Source organism: Agrilus planipennis, unplaced genomic scaffold, assembly GCF_000699045.2.
Source record: "Agrilus planipennis isolate EAB-ADULT unplaced genomic scaffold, Apla_2.0 scaffold52, whole genome shotgun sequence".
NCBI classification, from domain to species: Eukaryota; Metazoa; Arthropoda; class Insecta; order Coleoptera; family Buprestidae; genus Agrilus; species Agrilus planipennis.
Genome location: NW_020438883.1, coordinates 688,904 through 716,206, shown reverse-complemented (window position 1 = coordinate 716,206; position 27,303 = coordinate 688,904). Strand labels below are relative to the sequence as shown.

General features: G+C 36.1%; 1 protein-coding gene across 3 annotated transcripts in view; it reads right to left on the bottom strand.

Annotated features, from left to right (window-relative positions):
- The window catches only part of LOC108734668 (autophagy-related protein 16-1-like), a 366,227-nt gene extending 339,232 nt beyond the window's left edge, over positions 1-26,995 (bottom strand). Inside the window, exon 1 of one of the 3 annotated variants that reach the window (XM_018466312.2) lies at positions 26,639-26,995. The gene's annotated coding sequence lies outside the window, so the exon portion shown is untranslated. Of the gene's footprint in view, positions 1-9,875; positions 10,074-26,638 lie in introns of those variants that run through there. The other 2 variants (XM_018466314.2, XM_018466313.2) reach the window with 2 other exon arrangements.
- Positions 26,996-27,303: the final 308 nt, after the last annotated feature.

Below are 27,303 nucleotides of genomic sequence, written 5' to 3'. Positions count from 1 at the left end.
TTCTATCAATTATTTATTTCTTTGAGTAGCGATAAAACGGTCGCATGAGCCAACCCTGTAGCATTTTTATTCTCACTCATTCGTGCAATTGTATAACAATTACACTTATAGACTGTGAAACTTAAAGACAAGATGAAATTATTGATAGAATAACTGAAGTTCAAAATGATTCAATGAAACCATAGTGCAAATACTACACTTAAGCGTACTTACAATTTTTTAATCAAATATGAACTGTAGTGTCGCTTTTGCGAATTTCGTTGACTACTAAAACACCTGCTACCATTGTAAGTAGATACTTATCCTATTGCGGTATGTTATTCTTAACGGCAAACACAAATAAAAAGGAACTATTAGTCAGTTAGTATACAATTAGGGTTCAGACGTGAACGTCTTCTCTGTTAATTAGTCAATATTTACGAAGAAATTCCCATAAGTCGGAACTATTATGGTCTTTTCATTAATGCGTTCCTCTCGGTAATGAGTTAGATGTGTAATGTCACGCCCATACATCGGAGTCCCGCATGCCTGGATCTCTACAGTACAGTTAGTTCCAAACATACAATCCTGTACATAGTTGTTCTTCACATAATAACTTTGTTTTGTAATTTTCTCAATATATTTTTTTATTTTATGCACGGCTCCATTAAGAAAATTCTAACGGTTGTACACATTAACGTAGCCAAAGAAATGTTTATTTCTGTAATGTACCTACTGCAACAAATTTTCTATTTTCTAGTAACTGATGTATTTATCTACATAGTAGGATACTTATATATCAACTATTTTCAGTAGAATTCGTTTATTATGACTCCGCCTACATTGACCAACCGCTTAATATGAAGTAATTGCAGTGTTATGTTTGGTTTTCATGTAAAATTCTCTAAAGGAAAGTTTGGATGTAATGACTCCGTTTAAAATGACATATCGTTTATTATGACTAATTCTCAAGAAATCGTATCCGGCTATAGTGACCCAAATGATTAATAACAACATTTTCGCTCATTTTTCTGACCCTTTCCACTCCTGCTCCTGCAAGGAAGTTTGATGCGTTAGTATGTTTGGTTTTCATATTAAATTCTCTAAAGGAAAGTTTGGATATAATGACTCCGTTTAAAATGACATATCGTTTATTATGACTAATTCTCAAGAAATCGTATCCGGCTATAGTGACCCAAATGATTAATAATAACATTTTCGCTCNAGTGTTAAGTTTGGTTTTCATATTAAATTCTCTATAGGAAAGTTTGGATATAATGACTCCGTTTAAAATGACATATCGTTTATTATGACTAATTCTCAAGAAATCGTATCCGGCTATAGTGACCCAAATGATTAATAATAACATTTTCGCTCATTTTTCTGACCCTTCTTATGTATATTGATATTACAATTCATCGTTCTTTTTCTTTTTCTGTTAATACATATCTACAATTTGTAGTTTTTCTCTCTATTAAACTAAATAACTAACCCAAATAGAAAGTTGATTATTTTCTAAGACTATGCTTTGTATTGTTATAATCATTAAGGTAATTTTTTTTTTTGAACATAGAATTTACACATTTCCTTGTAGGCATTTCTGAAAATATTACCTGGTTCTCTAAAAACTGTTCTAAAGTAACCGAAATCTCAAAATTTTTTGAACAAAGCGTAGTACGTATGTCTCAATAGCTTTAAATTATATTGGTGATAAACTTTCCTGTATCCCGTAGTATTTTTTTGATGCTTAGCAATATAGCACACCTAGAATATCCACACGTTCGGCTTTCAAACCCCCACTAAAGCATATAGTTTCTAAGCAGCTTGACTGTCCATTAGGAACACTAAGAGGTAGATAAGAAAGGTGAAATTGCCCTATTTTGGTTTTTAGTTATGTCATCAAGATCATCATCATCAGAAGGTCGTCAGTCCTAAGACTGGTTGGACACGCACCTCTACTCTTTCCTATCCTGAGATAATCTTTGCATATCCCTAAAACTAGAACATCCCATAACCTTAATTATTTGCGAACAGTAATCTAAACTAGGTCTATCTCTTCCCCTTTCGTTTCTGCCTCTAATATGTCTCTGACTAGACCTTCATGCCTGAGAAGGTGCCTTAGCAACCTATCTCGCCTATTTCTTGTTGACTTCCATAGAATCCTCTGTTCTCCTATTCTTTCTAATATCTCATCATCTCTAACCTTCTCTAACCACGGTATCCTCAACATTCGCCGGTAACAATACATTTCGAACGCTTCCAATCTTTTCTTTTCCGCCGCGCTCCAAACATACACCTTTTTCTTTTTCAAGATAAAGCTCAGAATTTTACTCTCAGTAAACTGAATTCCTGCATGGAATAAAAAGGTGACCGTCAAGGGTCAAATGGACGAAAACTGTTGCTCTCCGACTAATAGAACTAAGTCAAAAGAATCTGAAAACGTCATGATAATTTCCAAGATTTTACAACCTAACATTCTATACCTGTTCTTTATTTAATGATTACAATATTGGTATATTGCATGTAACGATAAATAATTGGAAGTCGACAATTTTCGTCCATTAAACAATAGATCTTCATGTAAAAAATAGTTACACGACCATGGTCGTACGTTCCGGCATCCGATTCTCAAAAGAACATTTACAGCTTTGCAACAGTTATCCAATAACACGACGAGGGAGAAGGTTTTACAGGAAAAATCATCACGACTACCAACTAGAGGTCTGCCAGGCAACATTTCTACGTAACCATACCGTTACCGATCGACAATCGACGAAACAAGATGAACAAAACAAAAACCATTTCTTTTTCGAAAATAACATTAACTAAAGACACGAACCATTTATGGGTGAGTTCTGAATAGAATAAATCCGACGTTTGTGCGTGGCCGGATCCTAACGACCCGTTTACACGGTTACTTTAAAACGTAGACAATATCGTTTTACACTTTCTTAAACTATGCCAAATGAATTTAATCGGTCTTATTGTATTATGCAATAAACCGCGACAGTAGCAGTTACTGGTTCGCCTGTTCTTCATTTTTTTCTAATTAATTCAACTTCTATTCCGTAGACTATTACCGGAATCTCCGATTGTGGTCCGTTTCAAATTAACGCACCGGCTTTTGCAGACAGGGGCGGCCTTAGTCATTGGAAGGTTCCGGGCGGGTAAATTTTTGCGGGGCCCTCGTCTTTGTGGAATTAATTTTAATGGTGATACTTGAAAAATGCAAAGTGATTCATAAATAAGTTTACAGTTTTAAAATTGTTTATCGAAAATTTAAAAAAATTGATAAAAACAAAGATAGCAAATTTGCGGCTTCTTTTAAGACTATTAAGAAATTCAAATAAACATTAGTAGTATGTACTATTACTACCTAATATTTTTTTAATTAGATTGTTACGCGGGTGTGCGAGGCCCCTGCAAGAGCGAGGCTCCGGGCGGTTGCCCTGTTCGCCACCCCCAAAGGCCGCCCCTGTTTGCAGATACCTACTGTCTAAACCTAAACGTGCAGTAAAATTATGAAAAGATTTCGTTCAGGTCTACTTGAACCCAGTGGCGGGTCGTACCTCTATGAACACTTGCAAAAACAAACAGAAATATATTTTTAAACTAAATTTCTTTGTTACATAAAAATTTTATAGATTGAGGTACGCTCGAGAATGTACGTTACCTCAAGTCAAGTACTACCTTTCCCACTTTTGGAAAGTTTTGCACCATCTAGGGTTCAGGTCTCGAGACGGTTCGTGCCGAGATTTTTTGAAAAATTAGATGTCTTGGGTTCCGAGACTGTCAAGTCAAAGCATGGTTGTTGAAATTTTATTATAATAATTTTATTTTCTAAAGGTAACACATCGGAAAAAGTTTAGTAGGGAATGCCTAAGCGAGATGATGCCATACTTGAGCCACGTAATACATCTAGGACACATTTTATAAAAAAGGCAACAGGCTATTGCCATCTCTGCAGCTTCTACCTCAGAAGATACTGATGATAGTGACGATAAAATCATCTCTGATAAAGAAGTACAATCAATTCAGGAAATTAAAAGAGTACTTGATGAAACTTGATTCATAGTGAAATTGTTTAGAAAGAATCCACTGAAGAACAGTCAATTACAGAAAAATGTGAAATCTGAATTTGGAAAAGAATTCAGTTTATGACTAGATGTAAGGACGAGGTGGAGTGAAAGGCAGAACGGTTTCTGAAACTCAACAATTACGTAAAGAAAGCGTTGATTGGTTTAAATATGCCAGACAAATGGAATAAAGATAATCCTCATTTTTGTAGTCAGTTATAGATTTGTTATAGCCAATCAATTTAGTTGCAGGGTAGACAAAACTCTTCATCACTCACAGCCGAAGCAATAATTGACGTGCTGCTACAAAAAATTCTACATCCCGCCAAAAATGAACTCGATTTGAGTTGCATTCTTAGGAGTCTCGAAGTACTTTGATCGTCGGTTGTCTGGTATCCTGAGAATTTAAGACTATCGAGACACTCCGAACCCTAACTTCTCCGCTGACAGAAGCTCAGACACTAGAAAACCATGTCTTAGGGCTTTTTCGAAAATTTTCAAATGGCGATTACTTAAAATATATATTTTCAATTTTTTATTCAATAAGGTCGTCAGTCCTAAAACTGGTTGGACACGCACCTCTGCTCTTTCTTATCCTGAGCTAATCGTTGCATTTTTTCAAAATTAGAACACCTCACACCCTTATCTATTTGTGAAAAGTAATCTAATCTAGGTCTACCTCTACTCCTCTTAACTCCTGCTGCTGCTTCTAATATGTTTCTGACTAGCCCTTCATGTCTAGGAAGGTGTCCTACCAACCAATCTTGCCTATGTCTTACTGACTTCCATAGAGTCCTCTATTCTCCTATTCATTGTAATATCTCTTCATTTCTAACCTTCTATATGAACGGCATCCCCATCATTCGCCTGTAACACCACATTTCGAACGCTTCTAACATTTTCTTTTCTGCCGCGACCACCGTCTATGTTTCGCACCCGTACAGCTCCGAGCTCCAGACATCGCCTTTAAAAAATCTTTTTCGATTTGTAAATTAACCGTTCGCGAACATAGAAGTGACTTCTTTATATTGAAGGCGACGTCCTATATATCTAAAAGCAGCCGATTCTTCTAATTTTTCATCTATCTTTATATTCGCTCTTTCCTTACTTTTTCTTCCCTTGCATGCCAGTATTTTTATTTATTTTCGTACAATACTGTTTTGTCAATACCGCTTCTATTTTATTTAAAGGTATCTCTAACTCCTATTCAAATTTGATACCAGATTCTTTTATTAGGTTTAGAACAGTATATATACTAAAAAATCCTATACGAATATTGTAGACATTAATAGTTTATTAGGATTTCACCCACTTCAGTTTCTTTTTATCAGATCAGTTAAAATTCCTTGTTCAAAACGAACTGTTTTTGTAAACCTTTTCTTTATTCTGAGTATTTTCTCTCTAACTCAAGAAGTCCTTTAAATTGAGAAAACATTCTGTTGTGATATTGTAACGCAAACAACTATATGAAAGATACTCTTCGCAAATATTTAATTTTGTTCTGGCATTTAATAAACCGCACGTTTTCTTAAGAGAAATTTCCTATTGTTTTTTTTTTGCGTTTCCACCTTTACAAGTGGACCATTTCAATAACTTTTTTTCCGTCTGCTTTTCCATTCGTAGAGATGAGAAAATAAGTACATCGCGCGATTCCTCTTAACAAAAATGATCGAATCAAATTTGTCGGCCCAACAAAAACAAAATACTTAAGCGATAGATTAAACTTATGAACGTATAGATTTTATGGTCGACGAAGATTCCTGTTTGCTCGACCGGAAAGTACCTCTCGTCCTTGCGTCACCAAATATTAGAAACGCTCCAGCAATTGTTAATTGATCTCGAGTTGAATTTTTAAGGAGCAGCAACTGTAACGGAATTAGAAACATTTACAAGTCAATAACAGAACAACTTTGGCAACTTGGGCTTAATTTGGTCACGCCTCGTTAGTTACTACTGGTAACGACGTTGAACGAAGCGATTAGCTACCTAAAGATACTGTGAAAACAAACAAGATCATCCACTTAAGATAAACAACCGCTACTATCTCAAATTTTGATCGAAGACATCCATTGTATGTTGCAAAATTCAATACCCAAGAAAAAAATATGCTCCAAATGACTCTTGAAGTATTCTCCAAGTTCCATTACGAGCATTATCTACTAACATCAGCTCCATGTGAGCTATTTCAGTTATTTATATAAATATATCGATGGTGTATTTATTGGTTAGGGTACAATAAGTTCAAGACTGAAGCAAGCATGTTTGTGTACATATTTAAGATCAACACTACAAGCCAGCTAAGAAGACTAATAGCCCATTACTGAATAAAAATATGAGAATCTTCTTGGTAAAAAATTTGTCAAAGAAACAAGGATCTACTGACTTTACACAAGAATGTACAAGTGGTAGGTATGGCTTCAGGATGATGATATTAAAAATAGAGAAAAAGTAGAGCTCGTCACGCTTAATTATAGGTATGTTGGGCTCGCAAATGAGGACTTCAGCTTTGAGTTTCAAAAAATACAAAAACTGTAACCATTTAAGATTTATATTTTGCAAACTTCCAGTGTGCGAAAACGTGGGGTGGTTTAACTACCTGCGGGAAGAATTTTATATTATAGTTGTAGGCGTATATGTTTTTATATTATTGATAGTTATGAAATCGAGATGTCATGTCAAACTAAACAATTACCAAAAGGAATGGAGGTGAATGTTCTAGTAATCAACCCTATGATGATGATTTTAATGATTGCTCAATTTGCAATTGCCCTACTTCTCAGTATTTTACGAACCGCCCAGTATATATCTATAGTTCCAAATCCCCAATGTTGCCTTCAATATCAGAGTTGTTTTATCTCAGCTGATCCAAATATATTTTTGTCATACTTGTGAGTGCGTTGCAGTTTTATTTTTTATATACGAGGGTGGATTGATAAGTTTCCGGCCTGACCAAGAAAAACAAGGTTTTTAAAATTTTTTTTTTTTTATTTCTCAACATAATCTCCTCCAAGGCTGATACATTTTTCTCATAGCGGTGTTCCAGTCTATTAATGCCATCTCTATAGACTGATTCGTCAAGCTCCTCAAAATAACCATTTACAGCTTCGATTACTTCTTCATTGTCCGCAAATCTCTTACCGCCAAGCCATTTTTTGAGATTAGGGAACAGAAAATAGTCACTCGGGGCTAGGTCTGGAGAGTAAGGAGGGTGCGGCATCAATTCAAACTTTAGATCGTTGATTTTAGCCGTCGCAACGATTGACGTGTGCGCTGGTGCGTTATCGTGATGAAACAAGATTTTTTTCTTCGCCAGATGAGGTCGTTTAATTTTCACCTCGTGGCTCAAACGTTGCAATAAGTCTGCGTAGTATTGACCAGTGATAGTATTACCCTTTGCAAGGTAATCAATGTATATAATACCTCTTGCATCCCAAAAAACAGTAGCCATAACCTTGTTCGCCGAAAAAATTGTTTTTGCCTTCTTTGGAGTTGGTTCCCCTGGTCCAATCCACTGTTTAGACTGTTCTTTGGTTTCAGGAGTGTACCTAGTGGTGGACCCACGTTTCGTCAACGGTTACGAATCGACGCAAAAATTCGCTTGGATTACGCTTATACAATGACAAATTTGCGGTAGAAATGTTTTTTCGAATCAATTTTTGGTCGACTGTTAGCAAACGCGGCACCCATCTTGCACAGAGCTTTTCCATATGCAAATGTTGGTGCAAAATATGTTGCACACGTTCATATGACATCTTACAGGTCTCAGCTATCTCACGCACTTTCAATCTGCGGTCTCCCAGCACTATTTGATGAATTTTTTCGATCATATCTGGAGTTGTGACCTCAACGGGGCGTCCTGAGCGAGGCCCATCAGAGGTGCTCACACGACCCTTTTTAAACTCGGAAACCCACTGCTTAACGGTTGAATATGACGGGGAGGATGTCCCCAGTGTTGAGTCCATCTCTTTTTTAATTTCCTTCGGCGTTAACCCCTTCAAATAAAAGTATTTGATGACAGCACGATTTTCCTGCTTTTCCATTTTTACGAAAACCACAGAGGCGTCTTGTTCAGCGTGCTGTCAAACCTACACTAGCAAGGAGATCGGGCTGAAACTATAGCTACAAGCTATCCAAGGATGGTACTATAGAATGTCACCTCAAGGTAGGCCTAGTGGCGTCATCTCTTGGTTAGGCCGGAAACTTATCAATCCACCCTCGTACTTCTGTTTTTTATACATCTATCTACTTAAAATCTCACACTAAGTTTTATATTTCTCGAGAAAATAAGCGTCTATCAATATTGAATATTCTTAAATAAACGTAATGATAGTATTTTTTTTTCAAAAGTAGTCTAAGTTATTAGTCTACCACAACACTACATATTAAAAAAGAGCTTTCAAATGTACTTAGTTCCAGTTCAATTAATTGACCCAGAATGTTTTACGGAACCCTAACATCCTTACGGAATGGCTCTATTCCAGTTTTCATAACACTCAATTTAATGACGATTTTATTTTTAAACAACGTTGTAGAACACTTTTAAATAGTCGTCGTTGAAACGGGAAACAGGTCTTTTTAAGAACAGAACAGACGGAAACTTCGTTTAAAAGGGAAACTCGTTTCACAAAAGAGTTTGCAGCAAGAAAAAAACACGTTAAATAAATTAAATGGACACTAGCAAAGAGATGTATACTTACTTAGTACAAAAACTGAAAAACGAAAAGAATAAAATTATAGTAACGTTTATGATGGACGGATTTTATTAAATAAATTGCAGTACTAGAATTTCAAATATTCCAATCAATTTGGATAATAAAAATTCGGATAATTGGATTTTTCTTCTAGTTTTAGGGAAATGCGAAGATTAGCTCAGGATAGGAAAGAATGGAGCTGCGTGTCCAACCAGTCTTAGGACTGACGACCTTACTACTATGTAGTAGATACATACATGCCTGACGCTTGAAGCTGGTGGAAATTTTAAAAATTTAAATTTGTATTTAATTGATGAATTAATTAAATAAAAGTGAATTAAGATTCTGTAAAAAAATCAGCCAATTACATATGATAAATAATTACAGTCTCCTGTTACATGTGTGCCTCCGATTTGCAACGATTTGATATTTTAGAACTTCTTAATTTACTTTTATACATATATTCTTTTTACGGTATCATATTTTAAATTTTTTAATTTAAATTTTTGTTAAACTGTTATCTAGAATGGATTACAAACAGAGAAAGTAATAAAATCGCAATATTTAACAAAGTGCACTTTAAACATGAACATTTTATGGTAATGTAGGCAGTACATCACCTCTTTATGTCCTGTAATGTTTTATATATGCAAAATTCAGTGAAATACAGATACCTCGCTCGATCTTGTTTCAGATTTAATATAAAAAAAGGTATCATTCCTGTAACGAATATCTACACAATGTGAATGAAATGAGTAGGTAGATGAAATTTATTTTTTTGTCTTATGGATTATGAAAATGTAGTTAAACAAATACTAGCTAAACCCATTAAAATTTGAACGAATAAGTACCGTTATCGAAAATTTCGTTCAAATTACGAACATATTAATATTAACTTTCTTACATCAATTAAGTCTAGTCACATGTGCAGTCATATTAGTCACTGAGTGCCTTACCTAACCTAACCTAGGCACCCAGTCATTGTACTTGGATCATATACCCTCTGATCAATAACAATATATTTATCATCAAGGATATAACCCAATTCAAGGTAATTAATTCTGTTTTATAAAGTAACTCTTGTACGAACAAATTTTACGCAATGTCAATAATTAAATTTATTACAAACCTTTTGACTTGCATAATGGCGTTAATCGACTGCGAACACGCTCCATCATAACCCGATCCGTTTTTTCGTTTCTTAAACGTTCGACACTTAATTACAACAAATAGAGTACAAATCATAGTTCACAAATGTATCTGTTTTGAAATACCGAATCACTAGACACGATTTCGAACTCATTATAGTTAATTAACCGAAAATGTACAACAAAAGGACCGATTCCACAATAAAACACGTTCGCGAAGTGACGACCCGATCGACCTAATAGGTTCACAGGTTAACAGCGTCGCGTCGTATTACTAGCCGTTGCGGAAAAGTGAAAGTTCTGAATTATATCATTTCTAAAAATAGCAAATTTATCTTGCTCAAACCGGTTTCGGTCACCAAACATCGACAGAACTCGTAAAATACTCAACTCTTTAAATATGATAAACAACGTTATAAAAAGAATAAGAAATTGACTTATTGTTTCACTATCAATTAGAAATATTAAAGACGTACTTATATTATTTAACTACTAAATAAATATTTGATAATTTAAACACTTAAATAATTATTCAGGTATTGAAATTTATATTTCAAAAGGGCTTTTGTTTTTGATTAGTAAATAACACCTAACTGTAAAAAAACACTGAAAATATGATGGTAAAAGTTATGAATTCTGGAGGCACTTATTATGACATTATTTAAATTAGTGATGGACCGGATATTTATTTTGCTGGGTACCGGATATCCGGACATTAGCTGTACCGGATACTAGGCAAAACCACTCCCATTAATGGTTCATGTTTTCAAGGTCCCAAACCACATTACGTCAAGCTCACTAAACTTATTAAAATAATTAAATTAATTATTATTGGTTGACGGTATTTATCGAGAGGGTTGAATGAGTTGAAACGAACCTATAATGTTTAGAAACATTAAAAGTCTACAAGGTGTTAATTCACACACTTATAAGTTATCGTCAATCAAAAGTTGATATACCAACAAGAGATAGAAATAATAACTGTTCTGCTGTACTGATGTATTCTTGTTCATGCATACCCGACGTCATTATCTATTACACAACCGAATCCTCAAAAAATGCCGGATCCGCCCCGTACCAGATCCAAACAGGGTATCAGAGTCTATCTCTAATTTAAATCGTTGATTGATACAGAAATAAATGCGAAATGTTAAGCTGTACTACAATAGACAATCTAATAAGAAACGTAGAAAACTTTACATCAATGTGATGCCATCCTTAAGTGAATCGATCAAAACTTGATATACCAACAAGAGATTGTAACTGTTCTGGTGTACTGATGTATTCTTGTTCATGCATACCCGACGTTATTATTCATTACCCAACTGAATCCTAAAAAAAGTACCGGATCCGTCACGTAGCAGATCCAAACCGGGTATCAGAATCTATCTCTAATTTAAATCGTTGATTGATACAAAAATGAATGCGAAATGTTAAGCTGTTCTATAATAGACAATCTCATAAGAAACACAGATAACTTAATAGCCATGTGATGTCACAGGTGAGGCACACGAATCCGTCATCCCTTTTCGACACCACCTTTGAAAATGACAAACTTTCACACAAAGCTGCCAACTTCCTGTTTTGACGGATATTTCCAGGATCATGACAGATTCCTACCGTACTGTGTTATCTCTACGACTTCTACGCGCTTTGGCTATTAAGGTTGTGTTGGCAGCATTGTAATATTTGATGTTATCTTCGAGCAGGGTGTAGCAATTTGCACTTTAACCCTCTTTCAGAATTTCACTCCTCAGGTGATCGGGGTGCATGTGCATCATAAGAAGCTTCACGGCAAAAAACATTGTTGTCGCTGCACTTATTTATTTTTAATATTTTGCAATTTTGTATGATAATTTGACTATGGTATCAGAAAGTTTGACACAGCACGCCCATTATGTACGATAAGTTCGTACGAGTAAATATCTTACAAGATGAGTTTCGCCTGTTTGACAGTCAAAAGATTGTTCCGCGGTATCGATGTCGCATGCACGTCTAAGTAACCCATAGCATCCTCCAATTTCTGCATCATTTACGACCATCACCTGTCGCATGCAAGGGTATGTGACACAATGCACGGGGACCCGAAAGGGAAGAGACATGAACGAGGCTTATTTGCCGTCGCGTACAGGTACTTTTATGTGACTAAATATATACTACCCTTCGGCATGTATGTATTGTCATTTCCCATTCTACTTCCAGTCTCCAAGTACACATTGATATAGTAATTTCCTTTGAGAATTTATCAGTAATTTATTACTACAAAGATAAATCCTTTGGATTGAATACCATCCTTTTAAAGTTGGATTTAAAGCAAAGTGTTTGCTTCTTATAATTAGCTACAATATCCTACTTAAAAGTATTCTAATTTATCTGGTTTATGGGCCGCGGTCTTTAGAAGAGCGAAGAGCGTCAAAGATTTCGAAAATACTAGCCGCAAGCGCAGGCAGGAAGAAAATTCCAAAAACCACAACACCATAAACCTGGAAAACTGTCATCCAAGGCAGAATGCTGCTCATGAAACGTTTTGAAGAATTAATTGTGACAATTTGTGGGATTCTTCTAATTATGTAGTTTTAGTTTTACTTGCGGTTTTCATCAAATAAATGTTGAGACTATTCATTTTTAAAACTTATTTCTAGTAGTGAACAAAACTAGTCTTTGTCTTGATCATAATCTTGCGAAAATGCATTATTGTTAAATGCAATATTTTTACTTTTTTAAGAACCTTTACTATTTTCTTCGCTAAAAGATTAATTTATGCATTGGAGAAAGGGAAAGTTCTCGAGTTTTCATAGCTCTTGCTATTTTTAGAAACGATATAACTATCACTAATTCTAGAAATATTTCGGCAAAACCAAAACCAATACCAGGGTCTAATAAGCAAGACTGAGACAGTGTTGGTCTTGACTTTGCTTTGCTCATCACTACCTGACTTCAATTTTCTCAAATCTACAGTGAATTCAGCCAGTTTTCCGTTCATTTCAGTACAAGAGAGAAGTACGTACGAGAAACGCAACGAGTAGGTAGTTTGTTCATTAGAGAAGTTACGTAATAAACGAAATCAACGACAATTAAATAAGAATTTAATAGGATAAATAGCTACTATCAGTACCACAGCCGACAAGATAATGCCTTTTCGTTCCTTTCTTCATCTTGACGTGAAGATCTCGGTGGGTAACTAATAGAATTGACCTATCACACGCCGGTTTTTAGCCGATGCACAATATTACAATGGCAATAACAAGTCAAGAGCTTCTACTCGTGAAAACGCGATAGAATCAGCCAATTAAAGTCCGAACGCGTCGAAATCAGCAGAACAAACAATCAAACAAAAGAAAACAGAAAAAAAAACCAAGAAGACGCTTACGTTCCGCAAATGGCAATAAACCCACACGTAAGTAATTGTTTATTATTTTAAAATACCGTAAGGTAAGGTGCTTGCCATCTAGCCAGGGCTCTGTCTTGTGCGCAATTTCCGCGATTTGTTAAAACAAACGCCTCCGTGTCCCATCGGGTGACATGCCGGCAATTAAAATGATGAGCAGTTACGTAGAACGGAGCCTGATACCAGTCTTCCTCTTGTACCACATGCAGGCATCACAACTGACTGCATAACACTGAACTCAACTGAAAAATGGAAAACCTAAATATGGGATTTTGGATAGATATCGGAAAGCACTAAGAAAGGATTTATAGTATTTTGCACAAAGATTTCTTGTACTACACGGTACCATCCACTGTAAAATGGGTTCTTAAAACACCACTCCTAAAGGTGTAAAATGGGGGTTTCAGATATAATCGAATTCCACACGGACAAAGTCGCAGGAAACAGCTAATACACCATAAATGACAAAAAGATTAAGATAAATCTTAGTCATTCGGAACTATTCAAGTTTTTAGTACTTTCAGTCACGTAATATGATAGTAGCACTCTTTATCTAATAGCATTAGATTTATATTTTGAAATGTATGTATTTACAATAGAGATCCATCATCCAATGTCGCCAATCTAATTAATCTAATCTAGATCTTCCTATAACCGTCTATACAGCTGGATCTTGCTTGTAGTATAATTCTAACTATCCCTTCATGTCTTGAAAAGTGTTCTATCATGTATCTCTCTTTTTTCCTTATTGAATTCCATAGTGCCCCCTCTAAAGGGAAAAAAAGGGTGCAAGAGTATTGACTAAGGCGTAGACCAAACCGTTGAGTCAAGAAGCTTCAAATTTTGCACAAGGATTCCTTATACTATGGTATCATCCACTGTAAAATGAATTATCAAAATCCCACCCCTGAAGCTGTAAAATGAGGGTTTCAGATATAATTGAGTTCCACACGAACAAAGTAGCGGGTTACAGCTAGTATCTACATCAAAATGACAAAAAGATTAAGATTTTTTAGTCACATAATATGATAGTAGCACCTTTTATTTTAAAGCATTAGACTTATATTTTGAAATGTATGTATTTACAATAGAGATCCATCATCCATCTAATCAGATCTTCCTATGACCATCTATACTCTTGTATAATTCTAACTATCCCTTCATGTCTTAAAAGGTGTTCTATCATGTATTTCTCTTTTTTCCTTATTGACTTCCATAGTACCCTCTCTATACGGGGAGGAAAAAGTGCAAGGGTATAGACTAAGGCGCAGCCCAAACTGTTGAGTCAGGAAGATTTAAAGTTTTCACAGAGGTTCCATATACTGCGGCAGAGCCGGGCAAATTTGAACTTCGTAGGAGCCGCTACCTGAGGTTAGTTTGGGTCACTTCATACCCTCCAATGAATACATGACCCATGTTGCTTTCTTTTTTTCTTCTACCTTCCACTCCCATATCAAGCCCCTTCATTCCGTAGGGAAGCGAAGCCTCTCTCGCAACTTAAATACCTACGAAAATTTTCTAATGATCGTCCTGCAGCTCAGGGTTCGGCTATGGAAGAGGGGAATCACCTACGAAATGAAAGGGATAAGAAATGGCAAGAATCATCTCACTCGTTCTCGCAGGAGCAATGATCAGCTCCTTGGCTATACCTGAGGAGCACTCGGGAGTCAAAAGAGCCGAGTATTCCCGGCTCTGTACTACGGTAATTTACTGTAAAATGAGTTATCAAACACCACCCTTAAAGGTGTAAAATGGGGGTTTCAGATATAATCGAATTCCACACGGACAAAGTCGCAGAAAACAGCTAGTACACCATAAATGACAAAAAGATCAAGATAAATCTCAGTCCTTTGGAACTATTCAACGTTTTAGTATTTTTAGTCACGTATTATGATAGTAGCACCCTTTATTTAATAGCATTAGATTTATATTTTGAAATGTATGTATTTGCAGTAGAGATCCATCACCCAATGTTGTCAGTCTAATCAATCTAATCTAGATCTTCCTATGATCATCTATACTCTTGTATAATTCTAACTACCCCTTCATGTCTTGAAAGGTGTTCTATCATGTATCTCTCTTTTTTCCTTATTGACTTCCATAGTACCCTCTCTATACGGGGAGGAAAAAGTACAAGGGTATAGACTAAGGCGCAGCCCAAACTGTTGTGTCAGGAAGATTGAAATTTTGCACAGAGGTTTCTACTTTAACTTCATGGGAGCCGCTACCTGAGGTTAGTTTGGCTCACTCCATACCCTTCAATGAATACGAGAGAGTAAGCAGTAATGGCCCATATTGCTTTCTTCTTTTCTTCTCCCTTCCACTCCCATATCAAACCCCTTCATCCCGTAGACGAGCGAAGCCTCTTTCGCAAACTTAAATACTTACGAAAATTTCCTAATTATCGTCCCGCAGCTCAGGGGTAGCATGCCGGACTACGTTCACAATACTATTGGGTTAGGCTATGGAAGAGGGGACTCGACCTACGAAATGGAAGGGATAAGAAAAGGAAAGAATCATCTCACTCGCAGGAGCAATGAGGAGCTCCTTGGCTATACCTGAGGAGTCAAAAGAGCCGAGTTTGCACGGCTCTGTACTACGGTAATTTACTGTAAAATGAGTTATCAAACACTACCCCTAAAGATGTAAAATGGGGGTTTTAAATATATTCAAATTCCACAAGGACAAAGTCGCGGGTAACAGCTAGTACATCACAAATGACAAAAAGATCAAGATAAATCTCAGTCCTTTAGAACCTTTCAAGTTTTTGGTACGTTTAGTCACGTAATATGAAAGTAACACCCTATACTTTAAGGCTTTCGATTTAGATTTTGAAATATATATATATATATATATCGGTTCCGTCGCAACGTGGAACCTTCTAATGATACCCAACTTTACCACGATATTCATCTAGTTCTACTGAACTCAAAACGAAAACGGAACGAAATCGGTAGCAAAATTTTGTCATGAACTTGAACCATTTGATAAGGGTAAGCAACTGAACAATGTCTCCGATCTTTTAAATTTGAATAGCGCTTAAAAAATAATAAATCCCTTTTGAGAAGATATCGGAGAAAGTATTAGTGGGAGAGAGGGCGCTGTGGAAGTCGATAAGGAAAAAAAGGAGAGATAGATGATAGGACATCTTCCGGGAGATGAAGGGATGGTTGGAATCACACTAGAAGCAGATGCAAGAGTATAGATGGTCATAGGAAGATCTGGATTAGATTGAGTAGACCGACTACATTGGATGATGGATCTCTACTGTAAAAATATATATATATTTACAGTAGAGATCCATCATCCAATGTAGTCGGTCTACTCAATCTAATCCAGATCTTCCTATGACCATCTATACTCTTGCATCTGCTTCTAGTGTGATTCCAACCATCCCTTCATCTCCTGGAAGATGTCCTATCATCTATCTCTCCTTTTTTTCCTTATCGACTTCCACAGCGCCCTCTCTCCCACTAATACTTTCTCCGATATCTTCTCAAAAGGGATTTATTATTTTTTAAGCGCTATTCAAATTTAAAAGATCGGAGACATTGTTCAGTTGCTTACCCTTATCAAATGGTTCAAGTTCATGACAAAATTTTGCTACCGATTTCGTTCCGTTTTCGTTTTGAGTTCAGTAGAACTAGATGAATATCGTGGTAAAGTTGGGTATCATTAGAAGGTTCCACGTTGCGACGGAACCGTACGACTATTTATTTTAAGTCTACATGGCGCACTTTCATTTAAAACACAGAAGATTGTTACCACCGGTAACGAACAACTTGCGATTGTTTTTCTATAGTTAATTATGTGCCAAGCTACGCCGTTGTACTATCACTTGTGCACAGGAACAACATGCAGGCAAAGTAACAATACTCAACGACCATATTATTTCCTAATAATACTAGCAAACTGGTACAGAAATTGAAAAAATTAAAAAAATTAATACCGACTTTTACTAGAATTATCTGTAAGAAGTTTGTTAATCATTAACCCCGTTGTTATTTATTGTACTGCAATCACTTATATTAATTTAAAAGCCTGTACCCTTACCTACACGATTTTCATTCGAGTATTTTTTCCAGACAAATGTTTTTAGAATGACTATTGGGATCCGTCAAATGGGCACACATCGTCTGGTGGCAAAATTTATAACTCGAATGAGGGAAAAATTTACATAGGAACTTTGTGTACGCCACTGCAAATATCATGTTGGATTTCATCTGCATCGAATCGTATCGTATTGGTCGAAAAAAGGCCCTTTTCCATCTTTGTACCTACCCCATTGTACGAATGATTTATTTATGACTTTTCCGTCTCGATTCGGCGAAAGAGATCTAGCATTTGCAGCAGTATCTTAAATTTTGTTTTTACTCGCGCCTTCCATTTGAGCGCAAAGTAATCACTTAATTTTAAGCATTAATTTTTCCTAGGTAAACATGTTCGCGGACTTGTTTTTTTTATACACGCCTGCTTATTTGTATATCCATGCCATTACCGTTACACGAGGGGCAGGTAAGTTAATACACTAATTAAAACGTTAAAAATAGCTTACGAATTGTATGGTCGGTTTTTCGAAGCTAATCTAGCTAGTATCTGTTCTTTTCGAAATTTAATTTTAAGCATCACATGCTACAATCTCGTAATCATTAACGAATCAATAAATTAGACATTTCTCGAAAAATATCACTCCACTTCAGAATACACATACTCTTATCACACCTTGCAGGTGTAACAAATAACATATAGATTATCATTAATAAACAATAATAAGATAAATTTTATTTNTAGGCAGTAAACTTGACGGAATTTGAAGGCTAGCTTCCGGATTTGTTATTTCCGAATTTTATAATGTGATTGGCATTAAAAACACGCTCACCTTCAACGAAATTTCCTTTCCGAGGCTTTGTGTCAGCCCAATCACATATTGTGTCAATACTTATCATTTTATCGTAATTTAAAAACTTGGAAATTGCACGGTACACTATAGGGACTACGATAAATTTTCCTTAATCGGCGCCATGTTTTTAGGCTCCTATTTGACGGATCCCAATATAAGCTGTCAAATTATTTAGAGGTTAAGCATACTCGTAACTGCTAAATAGAAGGCAGATACAGGATAAAATACTAAACTTGAATGTATGAACCTGAAAAGACTAAAAGAGAACAAAGAATCTCGGAACAGTTTTGATATTGTTAGTCGTCAAACACAAATCGAATGCGCAGTAACTTACTGCGCAACAACCTGGTGAGCATAACTCAGTGACTGTCGACGGTCTTACTGTCCACACCATAGATTACACGTCTTTGTAGTTTTTATTTCTATGCTGGTTTACTTTAATAATCAACATGCACAAATCCTTTGAGAACAAAGGAAACAATTTCAACACAGAAATTTCTAATTTCTATGTTCGGTGAACATTTTTCCTTTCCTGTGTATACTCCCTTATCGTTTTCCCACAGAACAGAGACATAAATTACAATTTATATTCCTGACAAATGGTATTTATGTATCTGCACATTATAACAGGTGTTGTAGTTCCATCTCAACGCGGTATTTGCATAACAATAAATGAATTTATGGTCAACTTTTATTGATTGTATTAATTAAAAAGCAATTTAAATGAAAACCGTCGGGCAAAAAATCAATACCCGATCGTGTTTTCAATATAATAAATCTAATCACTGTTGTTAAGTATTTCTCACGGCGGTTTTCCTCCTGTTTAAATTTTTCTAATTGAATCTTGTACATCAGTTCAGGTTAAAGTACAAAGGAAGACGTAAATTATATTCCTTGAGGAAACAGATTTTTTTGTATCTAAAACTATCGTAACAAAACAAAAAACTTGAGTAGGTACTATAATGAAACGTTCGTAGTAAAAGCCACTTTTAAATTTATTAGTTTCAACAAAGGTAGCAGCTGCACATATGAGACCTACATTGTTAGAAAATTAACAATTGTAGCTGAAAACAAGAAGAACATGTTAAATCCCCTTTACAATTATATGAATATCCGGCCTTTGTCGACATATCACCCAATTAGCAACAATTTATTTGCTCCATTGTATTCAACACTTAATTAATATAAAATACAATGGTACAGACTGTAGAATTTCGGAAAAAAAACATATTTGTATATATAGCAATATATAAATAAAGCATAACGTTTACTAAAACATTATGCAAGAAACAACAACACCGGTTCATGATTTATCTATTTTTACATATTCGATATTGAATGTAAACGATTCAATTAGAAATAGGTTCAAAGGTTGTTACGGTTTGGAGCGCGACGCTATACGGGTGCGAAACATGGACGGTGGGCGCTGCGGAAAATAAAAGGTTTGAAGCGTTCGAAATGTGGCAACACCGACGAATGATGAGGACAATACCGTCTTTACCATAAGGGCACACGGGGTACGTGTCCAAGGCCCTCGTCCTCACGAGGGCCCCGGAAGGCCGATATTATTTGCTTCCATTACACTTTTCTTTCCGAATGCAGAATGCATTCTAATTAATTACAATACAACATCATCTATCCTGATCCTGGTACGTACTGTGATGAAATTTTAACAGAAGATGTACGCAATATTTGGATTCGAAAAGGGCCAGAGTTTTTTCAAAATAAAAAGTGTAACTTCTCCGAATCCTCTACGAGTTTTCCAGATTTAAGTGTAAAACAAAAATTAGAAACTTGACTAAAAATATAATATTTTCACCCGTAAATTAACGAATGGGGAGTGTACAGAAAGAAAAAGGCTCCTTTATTCACTGTCGAAGAAATCTGTGTACTGTTATTTCTGTCGTCTATTACCTACGAGTGCTGGTACTGGACATAATTTGAGTTCTCCAAAGGGATATAAAGACTGAAAGCATATTAGTAACTTATTAATGGAGCATGAGAACAGTTTATAGCACAGGCAATTTATGATGAATTTGTCGTAAGAATCAAATCCACTGGTCGAGTTGTCTCAGTATAACGCAGTCAAAGTCAATTATTGGAAAAATGTACTCAGAAGAATTGTTTCAGTAGTGAAATTTTTTGCTTCAAGAAGTCTTGCTTGTTGATAACACCCCCTAAAATATACGCAATTAATTCGGCGAACACCGATAAAGTATATTTTATTTAATTAAAAGATCATAATGGATAAATGTTTGTATCATTCAATTTACTTTACTATCCAAAAGGGCCTCAAATTCTTGTGTGCCCAAGGGCACCGGCATGGTCTACGACGGTGCTGGATGAGGATACCGAGGATAGAGAAGGTTAGAAATGAAGAGGTATTAGAAAGAATAGGAGAATAGAGAACTCTATGGAAGTCAATAAAAAAATAAGCGAGATGGATTGGTAGGACACCTTCTCAGGCATAAATGTCTAGTCAGAGGCATATTAGAGGCTGAAACGGGATTTAGGAGGGGTAGAGGTAGACCTAAATTAGATTCTTCAGGATTGGTCTTCATCTTGCTTCACTCGTCACAAAGTGAAACTTTTGGAAATTGGTAAAAGATTAATAAAGATAAATATTTTACTAGCTGAAGTAGAAATTATAAGAATAGTATACAATCATACAACCATTTTGGTTGATTTGTAAAATATCAGCCCCATATTGATAGAATTATCACAATGTTGTTACAAATTTTAAAATAGATAGTAGCAATAAGTAATAACAATTTCGATCGCCATCGCAGCGGCATTTCCTGTAGGTATATGAACAATGTTGCAATTTTATTATGAACCTCGAAGAGTTCATCCACAGCGATTTCCTCTCTCTTTCTCACTCTCTTAATCTGCCGAGCAAAAAAAATGTGCACATTGCGAATATGCGTAGGTTTATGGCGTTTGTTTTTGTCATTAATATTAATGCCTTGTTATTACTCTCCCTCTTGCCGTCCAATCATTAATCAACCGTGTTTTGTTAAGATACGCGTTTTGTGCCGATAATCTCTCGCTCATAAATTCCAAATCAAACTTTCGGAAAAGTTCACAGAGTCATTAGAAGAGGTAGGTTTTAAACATAGTATCTACTTATATACACGAGTATTAGTTGTGGTGGTTAATGCCTGGATATCTGTTATGTACACGGACTAAAAGAGGCACTGAGTCGTTTAGATATCGCTGCAGATTCTTATTATTTGTACATTACGACCAGCTAAGGTTACTTGTATCAACATGTCAAAACTAAAGATACCTCCAGCTTTGTGATTTACCATTATACATTCTCTTTTTCTTTTCTCTATTATTATCATACATTATACCATGTTACAGTAAGGCATATGAACAATACCCTTTCTTATACCTTCAGTATTAACTTAAGAAGAAGAACGACCAGTGAATGAGTACAGATGACGTAGTGAACGCCATTTGCAAGTTACTTATTGTGGGATTCACTAATGTCTAAAAAGATTCCTCTGTAATTAGGATATCGACATGTCAAATGAACTCAAAAGGTATTGTACAATCTCTATAGATGGCGTTCAATTCGCAGTTTTTACCTACTCGTTAAACGCTGTTTAATGGCAGCAGATGAATTGATCACTGTTCTGTTGAAGGTGTCGAAGGTGTGCTGATGTGAACCAGAAATGTCGATACCACCAATTATGACTAACAGTACTGATCAGCAACATTTGAGATGAAGGGAACTCCTTCCATTTACAAATTGTATGCATGAGCTTATAACTTCCTGTAATTTAATTAATAATAGAAACAACACCTGACGTTTGTTACAAAAGTTACAAAAACATATTACTAATTATCCACAAATAATAATTCTTAGGATAATTAATAAAAAGTTATAATAACAAATATTGTGTTGTCTCATTCTTTAGGATTTCTAGATTTCTACTATATGTTTCGAATATATTATCCATTATCATGATGAATAATGTATCTTTCCTCTAATATTGTATATTGATTTTCATTAAGACAATAATTAGTCCGGTATTGAGTCGATGTATTCATTTCTGACACCTTCTTTTTCATCACCAATTTTGTAAAAGAACATCCCAAAAAAGGGTTATTCTATTTACTTGGACTAGATGATCTTAATGACTGTAACTGACATATACTATTCTTGTTTGCCTATACAGAAATGGAAAAAAGAGCAAGTAGGAGTTAGCCAAAATAAAATTACAATTCGTAGCTCCTTATACAGGAAACTGAGTCGTCAATGGTCAATGAGTGCAGTCCATGACGATTATCATAAAGGATGGTAGATATGCTTATGATCATCGAGTACAGCTAAGTTTCCGCGAATGACCTATGAACAACACTCAACGGCAGAGTTTCTTTCGTCCGTCCGTGTCGCCGTCGTTGGTCGCGCCTCAAAAGTCTTGGCGTAGTTCGCGTATGAGAATAATATTGCGTTTTCATAGCCACCTAATTACCTAAAAAACCTAACGGTACCCATTCAAATTCAACAATAAAACCGCTTCGCATTGGCTACCCACCGTGGCGAATATACCGACCACCACGGACCATTGCTTGTCCTCGACAATAGATTACCTGTTGCACGGTTACAGTATTATACGATGTGTGTGTGTGTGTGTGAATCGCAACCAATTTACAAAAATCAGCTATTCTCAACAACGTCTAGGTGACTTATACCTACGACAACACCGTTCTTTAGAGAGGTTAACTAAATGTTTAGACATATTGTAATGCAGTAGATCGAAAAGTGTATATTGGTATTTACAGAATAATTTTTGATTCCTTCATCATCGTCATAAGGGCGTCAGTCCTAAGACTGGTTGGATACGCACCTCCATTCCTTTTTATCCTGAGCTAATCTTCGGATTTCCCTAAAACTAGAACATCCCACATCCTTAATTATTTGCGAACTGTAATCTAATCTAGTTCTACCTCTCCTCCTCTTAAATCCTGTTTCTGAGTTTAATATATCTCTGACTAGACCTTCATGCCTGAGAAGGTGTCCTACCGACCTATCTCGCCTATTTTTTATTGACTTCCATAGAGTCCTATTATTTCTAATACCTCTTCATTTCTAATCTCCTCTATCTACGGTATCCTCATTATTCGCCTGTAACACCACATTTCGAACGCTTCTAATCATTTCGTTCGCGAGCATAGAACTCCTCCTAAGTTGCACCCCTATGTGGGTAGATCTTCAAGGTAGTTTATGAGAGATAAGGGAAACTAAAGTGTTCATGCCTATCTGTTTCATTTGTATACTTTTAAAGAATTCTAGAAAGGAATCCTACAATATCGACCAGCGAGTTGTTTTTAAAGACTATGGGGTTCAAAGTTGTAAACATTTAGCAAAGCAGATACCCTTTGGTTAGTCATCAAATCAAATACTAGTAAAAGAAACTATTGTAATTCAAACCATATTCTAAACAAAGTAGCGATGTCAAATGGAACAGCTGTGTCAAAGAAATTATTAGCCGGGCATCATGACTATACTCCTCCCCAGGTTGTCCCTGGATTACATTTGTCCATCAAATTTTTCGCAGGCAACTGTGACAGGAATCCTCATAGATTTTTGTTGGTGCGAACACTTGATGGTAGTATCAGTCTCACTGACTTTCTTCGTCAGTCTGATTACCCAGAAAAGGACTACGACTAAGTATTTGACTCTCTGAATAATTCCTCAAGGTATCTAACACAGGTGTTGAAGTTGGAACGACAATTTCAATCGACGGATCACCTAAGGAAGTTGATTCCAAGACCGCAACCATCAAAATCCGAAAATAATTTCCTAATAGTTGAAATATCTAAATATGAACTGCTCTAATTGACATTCCATAGACACTCTAGAGAAGAGCGCTGTTTACTAATACAACTGGCCGTATTTAGGAATTCCAGATGGTGTAGATTGGCTGCAGCATACATGTATACATAAGTACATGTATGTGGAAGTACCTGTACTCGACTTATTAGTCCTTGCTACGTATGAGAAAAGAAAAAGAAGAAAAAAAAAAGGGTCGACAATTAAAATCGCAACCATTAAAGGAATTGACCTCGTGGTGCGACACAGAAACTTCCTCGGCTCCTATTACAACCGATATTTAAGAGGCGATAAGCAAATTAACGACCGACAAGTCATATCTAGTCGAGTGACATTATCTACATCGGATATTGTTGGCGGAGAATAGCAGCCGGCTGGTTGTCTCGTGCGTCCTGCTCCTTATTAGTCTAAACATGGTATGCACGATACTCGATACACACTGTTTTCGATCGGAGATCTTGCGTTTTCTGCAAGACTTCCGGCCCTGCGCAAACAAGAACACGCAAAACGTACAGGATGATCTACTTGCTGTCCCAGCGCACTTTTAAACGTTTTCTTATTGAGAGATTAAGGAAAAAATATATGAATATACGACAGGTATATCTAGAAGGTCAGATTTGTCAGGATTGAGAAAGCAGTCGAGACTTAATTTAGAAATTTTAAAAAGTCACTAGATAAGTCCTATTAGTGGAGGGTAGATGGAAATATTTTTATCTTAAACTCCAGTTAATATTTTGACAGTTAAGTCGACGTTAGTTAATAACACAATTTTATCATCATCATCATAAGGTCCTCAGTCCTAAGAGTGGTTGGACACGCACCTACACCTTTTCCTATCCTGAGCTAAATTACATTTCCCTAAAACTATAACAACCCATATCCTTAACTATTTGGAAACAGTAATCTAATTTAGGTATACCTCTGCTCCTCCTAACTCCTAGTTCTGCTTCTAATATGTCTCTGACTAGCCTTCATGCCTAAGAAGGTGTTCTTCTATTCTTTCTAATACCTCCTCATTTCTAACCTTTTCTATGCACGGTATCCCCATCATTCAACTGTAACACAGACAGAGGAAATTAAGACAGAAGGGAAACGAAAGAGTATCCGCGAAATATCATTTACCTAAGTGCGAAATGTCGATGGTAGACTCAACCAACCAGAAAAAACTAAAACAGAGAAAGAGGGCGATGGAAGTCAATACCGAACCTGCGCCATGAAGAGCTAGTTACAGAAATACTTTCAGTAAGTTTAAGCTTTGATTAAAGAGGAGTAGAAGACCATTTAGACAGATGACCGTTCGCAAATGGTTAAGGATGGATGTTGTACTTTTCAGAAATTTCAGAATCGGAAAAAGTGAAGGTGCGTTTCCAACCAATCTTACAATTATAATGGAACAAAGAAGCTCATGGTGGTTAATATTTTGTCGAAACTGCCAGACACAAATGGCGATTGCTATCTTCCTAGATCTCATCAGCGCGTGGTAGACAGCTTCGATAGAATAAAGACCAACTCTGCTTGCTGTTTTGGCACAACGTATTATGAAATCCTTCATGTAGAACCTTATTGAACCTATTCCTCATCATCATAAGGTCGTCAGTCCTAAGACTGGTGGGACACGCACCTCCACTCTTTCCTACCCTGAGCTAATCTTCGCATTTCCCTACAACTAGAATAACCTAATCTAATCTAAGTCTATCTCTACCCTTAGTAACTTCTGTTTCTGCCTATAATATGTCTCTGACTAGACCTTCATGCCTGGGAAGGTGTCCTACCAACCTATCTCGCCTATGAATTATTGACTTCCATAGCGCCCTGTGTTCTCTTATTCATTCTAATACCTCTTCATTTCTGACCTTCTCTATCCACGGCATCCTCATCATTCGCCTGTAACGCCACATTTCGAACGCTTCTAACCTTTTCTTTTCCGCCGAGACCACTGAACATGTATCACACCCGTACAGCTCCAATCATACACCTTTAACAACTTTTTTCGAATTCTAGCATAGAAGCGACTTCTTTTTATTGAAAGCGACTCGACCCTGCGCTATCCTCTGCTTTGTATCCCTACTACTCCTTCCATCCTGATTTATCTGACTTCCTAGATACCTAAGATAGCCACTTATTCTAATTTTTCGTCTCCTATCTTTTATGCCGTATGGTTCAAATTTGATACACAGTATGTAATTACAAAACAACTACATACTTACTAATAAGCCTCATTTGGAATATAACAATACGGAACTTCTTAACTTCGTAACTTTTCTCTAACTGTAATTACTTTTTTCATAAACAGTTAACTGTAATTCCAAGAAATAAACTTGAATTCATGACATATTAACCAAGTCATACTGCAAGAACTATACCGACGTTAAATAGTCGGCAATGAGTTATGATCCGGTTAGAATTTACATCTCAAGGTAAACAGACACACACCGTGCATGTAGTACCGGAAAGCACAATGCAGACAGACAGATATTTTCAATATGCAAGTATATACATACCTATGGACGATGTAACAAGTAAGTACGTGGCAGATAAGTACTCGTGTATGTATGCATGCATGCATGATGTATGCACGTAAGTATATGAGAGTATGATTCCGTACACTTACCCAATACTTTTTGCCTTTGCGCGGATTGTTTGGCGTTGCCCACGACGAAGTGCTGCCCCGCGGACACCGTTATCATGGCGTGATGAGTAACAAGAGCCCCGTGGTAGTGCACCGCAATCACAAAATGCAAATTTCGATAACCGTAAGAGGGAATGGACGATGAGATATTAATTTTTGTTTCGCCGGCGCTCGGATTATTATCATGCAATCCACGATAATAACTCCTACAGAATAATTTAACGGTAACTCGACTTAAAACAACCAAAAAGCGCCGCAATGTTGATATTCTATTATATGCTGTAACCAGTCGGCAATTATTTATTATCCTTAACAATTTGGCAGCTATGTTATAAGTCTCCTTAACAATTTAAAATCAACAAACTCACAAAATCATAACAATATCTACACGATATTTAAAAAAGAATCTGAAACAAATAGACAACAACTCACTATCAGTATATCTCTATCTTATCTGATGTATCTTTTTAGGGTCTTATCAAATCGGTACCAGGAAATACTACAGTTACCAGCTAATATCTGTATATGTGTACTGTCAGTGGCTTGGTATTAATCAGTTTAGTTCGTGATTTATCAAAACTATTTATGATGTGCTGATGATAACTAATAAGCCCGAAATGTCTCGATGCACATCTGGTGGTTCAGAA